Here is a 14,002-nt window from a genome sequence, read left to right as displayed (position 1 = left end):
GACTAAAGACCAGAGATGCCTCAGGGACTAAGACATGGCCTAGGGTTTTACCACAGACTAGTTGAGGATATAGACAAATGTATATTCAATACTATAGAGAGTGTTATCTGTTACAATAAGGATGAGTCAGAGCATACTGGGAGCCCATGGGAGGTGCACTCAGGTTTTAGGGAGTGGGAGGGCAGACGAGATTTGCTGAAAGAAGCAATAGGTAAAATGAGACCTAAAGGAAGAGTAGGTGTATGTTAGGTGAGGAAATGTAGGGCGATTAGGCGTGCTCCAGGCAAAGGCTGCATCACATGCAAAGACAGAATTGTGATGTGCTGGTAGGATCAGGAAATTAAAAATAGTTCATTGTGGCTTCAGCACAGAATGTGTAGAAAATAAGATGAGCTCATGAGGGAGGAGGAAATAGAACTGGCGAAATTTGGATGGAGGTAGTGAGGAGAAGATTATTTAGAGAAAGGAACAAAGAAAAGCATTAGGGGGTGGCAGGTATCAGGTAATCTGTCATGACAAGGACCTTATCCAAAGTCCATGAAGGACTCTTGAGTGAGGGTGGGTTTCCCAGAGCTGGTCTCAGGATATTTGTTCTAAGCAATGATACAGGCAGTGCATTTGGGTCCTACAACTGGTTCATCCTAACCTGCCTCATCACCTGCTGATCAGCCTGCATGTATATATACATTTGTAACTTTTAGAAATCTACTGAGTCTGATTCTCTGATCTGATTTGATGGAAGAAACTCTGGGTCTCTGGACAAGGCTTATGCCCAACAGAGTACTGTGTAATCATCTCTTTCCCCATTGACTTCTATTTCCACTTTCTCAGAACTAGAAAATTCCAGTTTCAGCCAACAGACTTACACAGGATGGAAGCCTAAAAAAACCATGAATTAAACTAGAAATGGAATATGGCATCTAGCTTGCCTCAGGGAATGGATTTGATGAGGACCCAAGTGGACAGGGTGGAATCAAAGGTCTCCCATATCAGAGTAGCAGATAATCACTCACTTGAGGAAAAGTAAGCAAAGAAAATCACCACCATAAGGTCTAATATATAAGGCAGGGTTCTCAGTTTTAAGAAGTCCATTGAACTCTGACAACATAAACAGAAAACAAATTTGCTAAGCCAGAAACAAATATATTAAAACAATGTTGAGTAGCTAGTAAAGTCCACTTGGAGACTAAAGATAGGTTCAGAGACTGTTTACTAGGAATGAAACTATTTAACTGGTCCAGTGGTGACAGTGTTGTTCTTCCAACATCCCCGACACTGAGTGTTGTCTCTACAACTGCTACCATGATGCCTCTGGAAGCTGGAGGTGGCCAGTTCTACTCTGCTTCCCTGAACTTCTTTTTGTGGATGCCTGGAGCAGGTACATCTGGCTGGCAGTGACTGCTCCATGTGCCTTAATTGCGAGGAAGGTTGAGAAATTGAGTCTCTGACATGCACAGACTACATGTGTCAGGCAAACTTTGTCTCAGAAAATGGGACATTTTCCAAACACAGTAATGGAGTGGGGGCAGGAAATTCAGACATTGAGATAAAAAAGAATGATAAGTGCCCATTACACTACAGAGCAAGGGAAAAGAGAACATTATCCTAGAGATACCAAGGGAGAGCAACCATCTAAAGGATTTTTCTGGATAAAGGAGTTTTGGGTGTTCTAAAAAAGCTTAAAGGCACTACCTTTTAGAAATAAGAACATAAATAATAAAAAGAAAATCTGTCATAAAAAGACAATAGGATAACTAAATAGGAAATGGATAAAATAGAAAAGTATTTTAGGAAATTAAATGTGCCATTGGAGACTTAATATCCACTTTGGTAGTAAGAACCATAAGCAGAAAAGATCTAGAAAACTTTTATCTAGAATGTTGAAGATTGAGAATCTCTTCTAGATTGTAAAGTCCAAAGAGATTAAATAAAAAGGGAAAATGATTTATGTAAGACAGGGCCAGAGGTTCAACCTCAGGATTACTGAAGGACATTGGGAAGAAAGCAATTGCTCAGAAATGTGATGTTTGAGGACAAGATGGAAAAACATTCCAGAGCTGCAGAGTTTACCTGAATGCACAAGCAGAAAGTTCTGCTGCATTCAAGGCAAAATCAAAGACAAGTGATTCACTCTGAGACACCGCAGGTTGAAATGTATGAAGCAGAGGAGTGAAGCAAAACAAAAACAGCAACAAATCCTTTCAGCATCCAGTGGCAAAACTAGTTGACCCTAAAACAAATCAAGATATCTGTGTCTATGGCCTCAGTATTTTCAGCACTGAAACAGCAGCAAGAGTAAATAAAGCAATATCTATATTGATTTTTGGGAGAAAGGTTGTGAATAAGTTAATTTGTTCTACACATTTGAAAGTCACAAAAGCATCATTTAGGCATGAAAAACGGTACCCTACGGTGTTGCTCCTCATTGTGGTCTGTGAATTAGTAGTATCAGCACCTCAGTTTCTTAGGCAGAACCTCCATCCCACCTTAGTTCTCCAGACCAGAACTGCCTGTTAACCAGAATCCCAGATTATTTCTGTATACCTTGCAGTGTGAGGACTACTGGTTTAAGATATGCTCTATGAACCAAAACTGGAAAAAAAGTTAAGAACTCAGGAACCCAGAAGTGATGATATAGATGATTGGCAAATTGCTCTGTGAACTGTCAAAGACTCTCTGCCTGTCAGGAGGTCCATAAAAATACATGTTCACTAGGCAAGATCACTCATGAGGACACAGGCAGGAGATGCTTCTGGAAGAACAGAAGAACCTGGGCCCCTCACAGCAGCAACTGGAAAAAGTGTCCCTTCATTTCTTCCATTGTCTCTTTATATTGCTTATGAGAATAATCCTATAACTGGACATAAAGTTCTCCTGAAGGATCTGTCTCAAACATAAGGGTTAAGGTAGGGTTAAAAAAAAAAACACAATTAAGTGTGATTGGAATGTTTTATAGAAAATTAAGATATCTGTGTGGAGAAAAATACTGCAAAGAAATTAAAAAATTATTAAAGGAAGAAAGTTATTTCTTTTGACATCCATTTTTCAAGTTTTCTAGAATGAGCAGATTGTTGTAGATTATAAAGATAAACTTAAATTTTACAAAAGTTTTCTTCATGATGAGAATACCTAAACAAGCATGCAAACCATAACCTGCTTGTGCTGTGTTTCCTAAGCCTTCCTTCCAGCATTATCCCTCACCGTCTCCCTTCCTGCACCCTGTGTGCTGAGAAATCTACCTCATGCTTTCTCACTCAGAGTTTTTGTTTACAAGAATATCCACCTCCTGGGCCACTGAAAAGGTCTGTGGATGCAAATCCAGCTCAGGTGACATGTTCTCCATGAGGACTTCCCTGAAAGATAGAACCTCTGCTTTTCTAACCCTGTCCAACTCCCTGTAGGTCTCTTCAAGTCTTTAATATACTATTACTAATAGTAGCCACATTAGCAGTAGTAGTAACAGTGATACTTCACTGTTTTAATGTCTTTACTGTACCCCAAGCACCTCAAGGCTTTTTGACATTTTGCAAATGCTTAGGTTATAGTAAGCATCAATAAGGAATTGTTAAGTGAATGTTAAAGGTTTCCAAAACTAGTCCTCTCTAATTCAAAAATGATGATAAAGCCAAGTTTGGCTTTCAGGGACTTGAGTTGTTGTGTTTGAAATATTATGTCAAAGAACCATAATTATTGTCAAAGCTTAATTATTTACAGAGAGCTCAATCTGATTCTTGGTTCTCATATCCTCCATCTCCTATCATGTTATTTTTAATTCTTAGAACAACTTCAAGTCAAGGGCTTCCACTGTGATCTGTTTGCCTTCTCAAGTTGAGGCCTGCTTTCTATAGTCACAACTATCCCTAATTAACCTTTCTCTTAGCTATTGGTACCTGGGTCCTCATGATTTGGCAATCTGAGCTTCTGAAGAAGCCCATCCTCATGGCAGACTATCAATAATTAAATTTTCTCATTTAATTATTGAATTATTATCTAAGTTAGGCAGGTACAACTTTCTTACCAATGGATATCTCCAGCTCCAATTAAACAAACAAGTCTTTTGGTGGAGGGATTGAATCCAGGGGCACTTAACCACTGAGCCACATCTCCAGCCCTTTTTCATATTTTATTTAGAGACAGGGTCTTGCTGTGTTGCTTACAGCCATGCTAAATTGCTGAGGCTGACCTTGAACTCGTGTTCCTCCCATCTTAGTCTCCTGAGCCTCTGGGATTATGGGTGTGCACCACAACTGGCTAAACAACCAACTTTTAATACATATATTCAGTGGAAATTTTATCACTAATCTATTAGATACATTGTATTATACTTATAAACTGTTTATAATGCATAGCATATAACTACCATAGCACAGATGACTAACATTTATTTCCAATTTTGTAATTTATGGGTGATTTCCATATATATGTATATATATATATATATATATATATATAATTTATATCAATGATTGTTGACTTTCTAATGTGTTATAGTTAAAAACTATCAAAAGAGACTTACTCCTGACATTTTGTTGAGGTCAATACCACTGTGTTAGTCAGCTTTTAGTTGCTGGGACAAAATTTCTCTGCACAACAATTTAGAGGTGGAAAGATTTATTTGGGCTCACGGTTTCAGGTTTCAGTTCAAGGTCTGCCAGCTCCATTGTTTTGGGCCTGAGATGAGGCAGAATATTATAGCAGAAGGGTGTGGAGGAGAAAAGATGCTCAGCTCATGACAACTGGAAAGCAGAGAGTAAGAGAGGGAGGAAGGGACCTCGAACAAGATATACCCTTCCAGGGCACACCCCCAGTGACCTGCTTCCTCTAAGTAGGCCCCACCTTCCACAGTTTCTACCACCTCACAAAAATGCCATCAAATTATGAATCTATCAGTGGGTTAATCCACAGATGAGGTTGGCTCTTATGACCCAATCACTTCCCAAAAGCCCTGCCTTTGAACACTGCTGCTTGGGGACCAAACCTTTGACACATGAACCTTTGAGGAACATTCCAGATCTAACCACAGCAACCAGTGAGTCCAATCATTAGCACTACTAAATGCTTTAGGCAATTACTTTGCATATTCATGTGTTTTCTCAATTGCCCAAGTATAAATTTAATTTTTCTTTCTCTGTGATACCTTTCTAGATCTCTAACCCTTCAGTTAAAAATGTCTTTCCCCCAACTGCCCACAGCACTTTTCCTAAACCTAATTTATTACGTTATTTTATTTTAAAAACCGTATTACATTTTTTTCATCCTGTTCATGTTTTACTTCTTCCATTGAATGTATCTCAACCCAGGGCAGACTGAATCTGAATCTAAGGAGTATCCATGAAGTTGGTCCTCTGCACCTCCAGATTCAACCAATTGAAGTTATTTGAATAAAAAAATTGTGTCTATACTGAACTTGTACAAACGTTTTCTTTTCATTATTTCCTAAACAATGCAGTAAATAAGAGCTATTTACATGGCATTTACATCATATTAGCATTATAAGTAACTTAGAGAGGATTTACAGTATATAGGAGGTATAGGCAGGTAATATGCTTATGACATCTAAATGAGAGATTAAGCATCCATGAATTCTGATATCTAGGGGAAATTTTCAAACCAATCCTCTGTGGATATCAAGGGAAGACTAGAATTATAAAAAAAGACTTGTCGCTCATATGTGAAACCAGGGCATAGAAACCATCTATGTCAACGAAAGAACAATATGCTTAAGTCACATGTCCCTTAAGAGACAGTAAAGCATAGTGGTTAGGTTTAGGTTATGGTCACACCCCAGCTCTGCCACTCATAAATTAGACCTTTGGCAAGTCACTTACCACTGTGAACTTAATGTGTAAATGGGGATATAATAGAATCTGCCTCGTAGGCTTATTGTGAGCTTAAATGAGACAACATATATAAGTGCCAGGAGTGCCTAGCACTTAGTATGTGCTGTGTATTATCTGTTATTGTTTCCTGCGGCACCTCGTGCTCAGGAACTGCTCAACTGAATGTGTAAAACCATATACACATAACCCTATTGATATGAAACACAACCATAAGCATATACTTGTATCACAAATGGAAAGGGGATTTAGGGAAGCTAATGGATTTAAGTTAGTAAATCAAAGCCCTCTGTGGTCTTTATACAAAGTTTTCATACTAGTACATGCATTATGCTATTTTTATTTATTTCTAAAACCTGGCCACTCTCTTTCCTAGTGACAAGCTTTTCAAAGTATTTTTTGTTTGTTTGCTTTGTTTTTTGAGACTAGATCTTCTTATATTGCCCAGGAGTCTTGGACTCCTGCCTCAGTCTTCAGAGTCATTGGGATTTCAGGCATATTCCACTGTGCCCAGCAAAACCAGTGCATTTCTAAAGACTTCATTGTCCCAATTAAATCATGACCTGAGTTCAACATCCCCTAGAACTGTCATGGGTTCCAGTGACATGGACAACGGGAATCCCCAGAGACTGAGGCCACTCAAGTGTACAGGCAACATATGAGGAAGTACTGAGCTGGAGATTAGGCTTTATGGGGGCAAAGACGAGTGGAGATCTTGGATTTATTTTCTCTTTCCTTATGACTTGCATATATTTTGAGTCCCAAAATGCATTTTTCACATACTACTCCCTATTTAAATATCAGAGAATAAAAAAGGCAAATGTTATCTTTAAACATTAGCTGGCATTAGTGAGGGCAATAGTGCATTCGAAAGATGGTCACAATAATCTCACCTATTCCTGCATGCACACACTTTTGCAATATGATTTTGCTATTCTTTCCATAAAGATGTAGAATCTGCATATCCACCTTTTGAATCTGAGTCATCCTTATGACTTGCTTTGAACAACAGAAGAATATGGTGAAACTGACATTTTTCCGCTTCTGAGTGTAGGTTTTAAGAAACCTTGCAGCTTCTACTCTTAAGCTCTCTTGCTTTGTATATAATCCAACTACCATGGGAAAAAACCTGAACTAGTCTGTTCTTTGCTAGAGACACATGACATCACCAATCAGTTCCTAATTGACCAGTCTATGAATGCCCCAAAGCAAGTTAAGTTCATTAGAATGACCACCCAGTGAAGCCCAGCCCAAATTATTAAACTAGAGAATCGTGAGCTAAAAAGTTATTTTTTTTGGTCACTGAATTTTGGACCAGTTCGTTACATAGCCAAGGCTAAACGATACAAATAGTATATGCCATTGAAAGTTCTTTAGTTTAGTGAAGATATTTAAGCTATTGACGAGCTTTCTGGCCGTTTTAAAGGGGGTTTGAAATGAAAGTGGTCACCATAAGATTGTGAGCACAAGCTCACTCAGAAAAAAAATATGTAACAGGTGAGTCTAAGAGACAGTTTTCTCTGAATAGACACTGAATTTTTGTGGAGAAGAGGCAACTATATACTCAAGAGTCATAATGAATCTGCTTTTCAATATAATGCATTATAATCCTTACATTTAGAGCCCATTTCTACTTTACCAAATACTTTGAACTATAAAATCTCTTATGGTTTGGAATAAAAAATTGTTAGAGTTGACCAGGGTCATAAATTCTGAGGTTTTCCAACTCAGCATCATAGAATTAAAAATGACCCTCAATCTTCCATGCTATCTCTTTTTAAATACTCAAGACCCAATTAAGATTTTATTTGAAGAAATTGTTCAGTGACTACAGATGTGTGAAATGACACAGACAGAAACTCAAATAAATTAATGCACCATCCCCTCCACACAAAATTAGGTCTCCAGACTTAAAACTGGTTCTACAGCTCCATTATAATCTCCATTTCTCATGTATGAGGAACCTGGGCTCAGTTGCTGGAGAGCACTTGGTCTGGAAAAGCTTTCACACAGTCTTACTGATTCCAGATCTTCCCTCCTTGCCAAGGATGTTTGGAAACTTGTAACTTTGTTAAGGCTTGGCCATAGATAGATTCCTCACTGTATACACAATTGCTCTCTTATTGTCATCATCACCATTAACTGAAATGGGTAAAGTGAAAATGGCCTATATGTTGATATTCTTGTATGATTCCCCAGAAGACTGGAGGAAAAAGAGCTCAGGATGATGACTTAGTGCTCTTTAACTACTTAATCTGTGTCATCCATGCAAACCCTCATCCCTCAGGAAGTCCCCAAGGAAGGGAAGATGATGTCTAATTCATAAAACTCACCAGGCTGACAAATGCACTTCTCCGTTTGGATAAGATCCGGTCTGCCCACTTGCCAATAAAGGGATTAGGACTCCTTGCTTTCTCAGGTTCCATTTCTCACTCTAAAAAATTTCCATGGAATCAAAGAAATTAGTACCTGAGTAATGTGTGTTAAGGAATTTCTTTCAATAGCGGAGAATCCCTATCTCTGTGAGTTGTATTCTTAAAGTTTTTATTTTCTTTTCACATGCATACTTGGTAGGAGTATAAGGTGTCAGAATGCAGACCTTTATTTATTCCTAGGGTGTTTGGGGCATCAGCAGGAACTGCTGTGAGAGCTTCCCTCACACATGAGTGTCACAGACACCTCTCCAGGGTGCGAGCAGAGACCCACTCAACCTTTGCTGAGAAGATAGCAGCCTGCAAGGTGGGGCTAGAGGTGACAAGAAAGGTGATGGGAGACAGCTGGGAGAAGCACAGTGTTAGGCATCCTGAGATGCCTTTCTAGCTCAAATCCCAGTTCAGGGTGTGATGGCAGGCACACATGGTCCTCCCCAGCCACTGGTGTCTCCACTCTAGAAAAACGCTCTTGAGTTGACAAATGGCTAAGGAACCTCATAAGTTGGCCTGTGCATAATCATATAACTGCATTCACTCTTTGGTGTGAAGTTGAGTGTGAAAACATGCCTTTTGGACCTTTTTTCTACCCCATAGATCATCTTGGACTAGTCTGGCCCACTTTGGGGACTATGCACTAATGAATTAGCTACCTTGTAGATGATCTAGTTGAGCAACTCCAGAAAAGGAACATATTTGGCTCTTTATGCAAAAGTATATTTCTTGAGACTATTCAAAGAATCAATTGGGGAAAAAAATCTGAATTAGGGGGAAAAAAGGACTATGAAGAGATTATCCACTCATCACTGAGAATGGGATTCACTACTCCTCACAAAAAATCTAAAATAGGTTTAGATTTCAGAACTCAGTCTCAAGGAGAGCTGAGGAAATGCTAGGTTCAAACATTCCCACTGGTTGCAACCTGAGACTCCTAACCGGAGACTTTGGTGAGTCACAGTCAGCCGAGAGAAAGCCGGATAAAGACTATTGGTCTCCTGTACTTGGAAAGCATTTTTATTAAACTCATTGCCAGGACCAGGAATTCCTTCCACAACATCCCTGACAAACAATTGCTTCCTCTTTGTTTCAACTTTCCCAGCAACTGGAAATGTACTGCTTTGATGCAACAAACTCATTCTTGGACAGCAATTAGTTAGAATGATTGTTGCCCTCCATAACTGAGCAAAGACTGTCTTTTGATCACTTTCTTGTGTCAAACTTTCTAAGGGAGAGAGCATCTCTTTTCAGGATTGCTGGCACAGCAACAAAAACAGACTGGTTATTTCATATGAATGGAGACTATATCAAAGTGATATTGGAGCTTACTTTGGAGACTGAAAGAATGAGTTTTGACAAGATACAAGATCCACGTTTAAGGTCATGTGTCACCAACAGTCTGGCGCATGCTCTGAGCTGCAAATGTTTTCTTGGTCTATGCCTCATTTACGAAAATTAAGAGTCCTGGGAGCAAGGATGGGAATGGGCAAGCTCAGTGGACTGTGAGCACTAGACTAAGAGAACTCACAGTACAAGTTCTTTCTTTTTCTAGAAGGATTACCATAAAGACTTTGTCAATGAACACCCTGAGTACAAATCTGGGGCTTGCTGTTTTATACTATAATAGTACCTTGCTCAGATTGTGTCCACTCCCTGCCTCCAGAACAAATCAGTATCCTCCAGAAGACTGTTATGTAAAGGTGTACAAACAAATTCTATCATCAAATCCAGTTGTACCTTCCAGCCTATTAATGACACGTATAGTTTTATGCTTCTATAACCTGCACTAAAACATACCAGGATCACTTAATGAACTTTTTAATTGGCTCTTTAAAATAGTAGTGCAATCAGGCTCCTCATTTGATTCATGCACAAAAATCTCCAGACAGGCTGAAAGAGAAAATGTGAATCACAGTTTAAATAGATGCTTTTCAGTTGCTCCTTAAGACAAACAGATGTATTAATTAGCACATACTTTAGGGCATGTTATGTACTTACATGGAAGAAAGCGAGCAAACTATCATCCCACCAGAGGCAATGAAGATTTGAGTTCTGACCCCAGAAACAAGAGGGCATCACATCTTATTTTCAAAAATGCCTAGTTTTGAGAACAATGAAATCAGGGATTGAGAGAAGTACTCTGAGGGCCTGAGAAGACCAGAGAAGTGTCTCTGAAGTTAGGTAACAAAAAGACTCCCATCTAAGTATACCTAAGAACTAGACCACAGCCTTGGATGTATAGAGGAAATCTTTTTAACATGGATGCATGTGAAGAAATCCAGTACTCACAGCAATAAGACTTTTTAGAAATGTCTTCAGTAACACAATTGGGCTCTTAGTTGCCCAGATTTGGGCTGAGAATAGAGACCTGTTTCATAGTGTGCATGGTATTACACTAAGTATTATGGTATTACACTAAGTATTATGAAAATGGTAAAGACTGGTTCTTATCCTGTAGGAAATGACATTTGAAGGGATCACATGGATGCAGGCACAGATTTAATAAAGCATAAATTCTTTCAATTTTGTCATTATTGTTTTCTTATCTGAAAGATGAAAAGAACATTTTTTTCCTTGGAATGAGGATTATGTGACTCATTTCCTGACCTTCTTTGGTATCCATCTCTACCCACATTGTGTAGTTACTTGTATGTACGTCTTATTTTATTGGACTTCAGGCATGAGAGAAAGGACTGTTTCATTCCCCTTTCCCCATACACCCCGTAATACTCACCTAGAACTCTAGCATAGAATATTTTCAGTGTGTGCAGACTGAATGAATGACTCGTGAAACAGAATAAGGAAGACATAGGTCCCCTTCTAGTCCAGGAATAATTTTTCCAGGTCGCTTTAGACAAGGCTGTGTAAACTTGGCAAATAAATTCATCTCTCAGGACTTCCTTGTAAGATAAAGGGAAGGGCGTTGGCTGGATAGAGGATGCTAACTAGGTTTCAATTCACATACCTACTTGGTTGACTTTTCTGGGCTGTATGTGTAGATGCTCTCTTTGGTCAGATTGTATACCTTGGGTATGAACAGAAAGGATTCTGCCTGGTGGAAAAGAAGGCAGGCATTTTGAAGTTTCTGAGCATCTGAAAATCCATATGCCCTGCTCACCTATAGATCACTGTATCTATATTGTTTTATAAAATGAAGGAGAAAGAAATTGTGAAAGAACAGCATTAATAGAAAGCAAAAGGTGTGAGTCGTTACTCGTCCTTGCATGTAGATATAGACTTACCCTCCAGGCAGTTCCCTGGAAAAATCATGTTTATCAGGTGTGCAGATAGAGCTGAGCGGAGGTTGCTGTATAACTGGACTATCAAAGGCAGGCTGATAGAACCTGATGCACTGACTGATAAGAATGACCAACTTGCTTGTTTTAGATACTGTTTTCTGAGTCCCACCCTGAAATAGATGATTCATAATCTTGAAACTGGAGCTTGGGGAGAAATACTTATGCTCAAAAATTTTCCAAGATGATTCTGACATGAAGCCAGGATTGGAAAGCACTGTATTTGATGGCTGAATCATAGTCCAAAAGTGTCTGAAAAGGGTGAAACAAACAAGATAAAATGCCAGAAACAAATGTAAATTCCTCAACTTTACAAGAATTGGGCAAAACCTAGGCTGACAGAAGTATGTGTAATAAAACTGCAGTATGTAGTTAACTATAAACTCATGATGAGTTTGACAGACACAGCTTCTCAAAACAGCTACAGTGGTATTAGGTTGAATGCATAGGGATGCAATTTCCAGAGTAAGAAAGAACTTCCTGTCCTACTCTGTATTCTCAGGAGACAACTGTTTTTTGTTTTTGCTTTAATAGTAGCAATTATTATTTTTAGTAGTTATAGCTAGTAGCTGTGGCAGTAGTAATATTTTTTTATGCAGCACTTCATCATTTATAAGTTCTTTATGTTCAACATTTATTTTCCCTAAATAAAAACTTCAATTTAACTGTGTTGATGAGCTATATATATAGACTGTCAGGTACCACAACTTAAAAGTAGGTCTTCTATCTTTCACATCCCATGTCCTGTCTGGTAGTTTGGAGAATCTGTAGGCTAGGAGAGTAAGATAGTTGAAATCTGGATCATCAGAAGAACTAGTCACTTACCCTAGAGCAGAATTAATAAGACCTTACCTATTGTCTCCAAAGGCCTGGTGGTTTTTTCGTGGTAAGAGAGGACAGACTTGTTATGGGAGGCCTCAGAAGGCAGAATGTGACCAATGGTGAAAGTCACAGGGAAACAGACCTTGGCCTACACCTTGAAATAAGATATTTCTTAAAAGTCAAAGTTCTCTACAAAGTAGGCTGTCTTCAGACAGAGTCTGGAAAACTATTTACCAGGAATGCATTACAAAGAAATTTGGGGTTGGTTGCCTCAGAGGTCCTACAAGGGATTGAGTTGTGAAACATGGCCTAAGTCATATTCCAGTGGTCAGTGTTGTTGAAACTGCAGGTCTGGAAGCAGGGAATGTGGAGGAACATGGAAATCTTAGGTGTGGGAAGCTCCATCTCTGTACCCAAGTAGGCAAGAGCCTCACCCTTTGGCAGGCTGACTGTTCTGGGAGAACCTCATACCCTAACCAAGCTAGAATACTGGGAGCAACCTGATGCCCTTTATGCTTTGGGAAACCACAGCCTCGCTCATTTTACATTTATTTTGTGAACCTGATTTCATCGTAGAACCACAGATTTCCAGAGTTTAGGGCACTTAAAGGCCATTTGGTCCACCTGGCTACATTACAGATTGAGAGAAGTGAACTATGTGACTTTGATGACAAATGTCATTAAATATTGGAGTTGGAGGGAATCTGAAGCCCTAGTCCATCTGGCCATGTGTCTACATTTTCCTGATGAGTGATTGGCTAAAATCACAGAGTGAGGGAGGTCTCCGTCCCTGGTCTCTCAGAGTGCTGTCCCAGGGATTACACCTTTCACCTCCTGTTTTCCACTGAGGATCTGTTTGTCTCTGTCTCTTCCCCTAGAGAAAGTATCCTTTGTCTTGGGAACTCATAGAGGGCCAGCTGTCAGGATCAGTGCCATCTTCTCTGGGAGCAGAATCTCAGGAGGGAGGCAGCTGGGCCATGGCTTGGTGTAAAGAATGGTCTGGGCTCCAGCACCGTGTAGGTGTCTGATAAGCTGTGACTCACAATCACTGAAATTTTCAAGTGAACACAATAAAGATTATTTGGGGGGTGGTTCTGCATGTTAATCCCACTCTGGGTTATATTCATGTGTGTATTGTGTGCTTGAGACCAGAGTTAGTTTTATGGGTGAAAAATATAGAGTAGAATAAGATTTATCCATATAGTAGGGGAAAAAAAATTTTAATGCCGTGGAGATGAATGGTATTTGGTGGTTTTCTTCTTCTCTATCTCTCTTTTCTTTCTTTCTCTTTTCCTTCCCCCACCCTTCCTTCCCTCCCTCCTTATCTTCTTTCCTTTTCTCTTGAATTTTCCAACTCAAGACTGCCCGTGTTCATCAACTGAAGAATGAACGTCCTTGCTTTAAGCACTCAGATATATAGCTCTAACTCAAGGATGCTCCATTCTTGCCTTTCAGCTCTTTGACAATCTCAGAACATAACTAGGCCATCAGACACTGTTTCTTTGTGAAAGTCAACACTCAAAGCCAGCGCTAAACCTTTCTTAAGTCTGACTAACACTCATTTGTTCTGAGTTATTATCTCTGCAAGGCCTAGTGTTTGCAGTAACAAACACCAGAGGTT

Source organism: Sciurus carolinensis, chromosome 9 (genome assembly GCF_902686445.1).
Source record: "Sciurus carolinensis chromosome 9, mSciCar1.2, whole genome shotgun sequence".
Taxonomy (NCBI): Eukaryota; Metazoa; Chordata; class Mammalia; order Rodentia; family Sciuridae; genus Sciurus; species Sciurus carolinensis.
The sequence above is the reverse complement of the archived record's forward strand: the minus strand, read 5'-3'. Positions refer to the sequence as shown.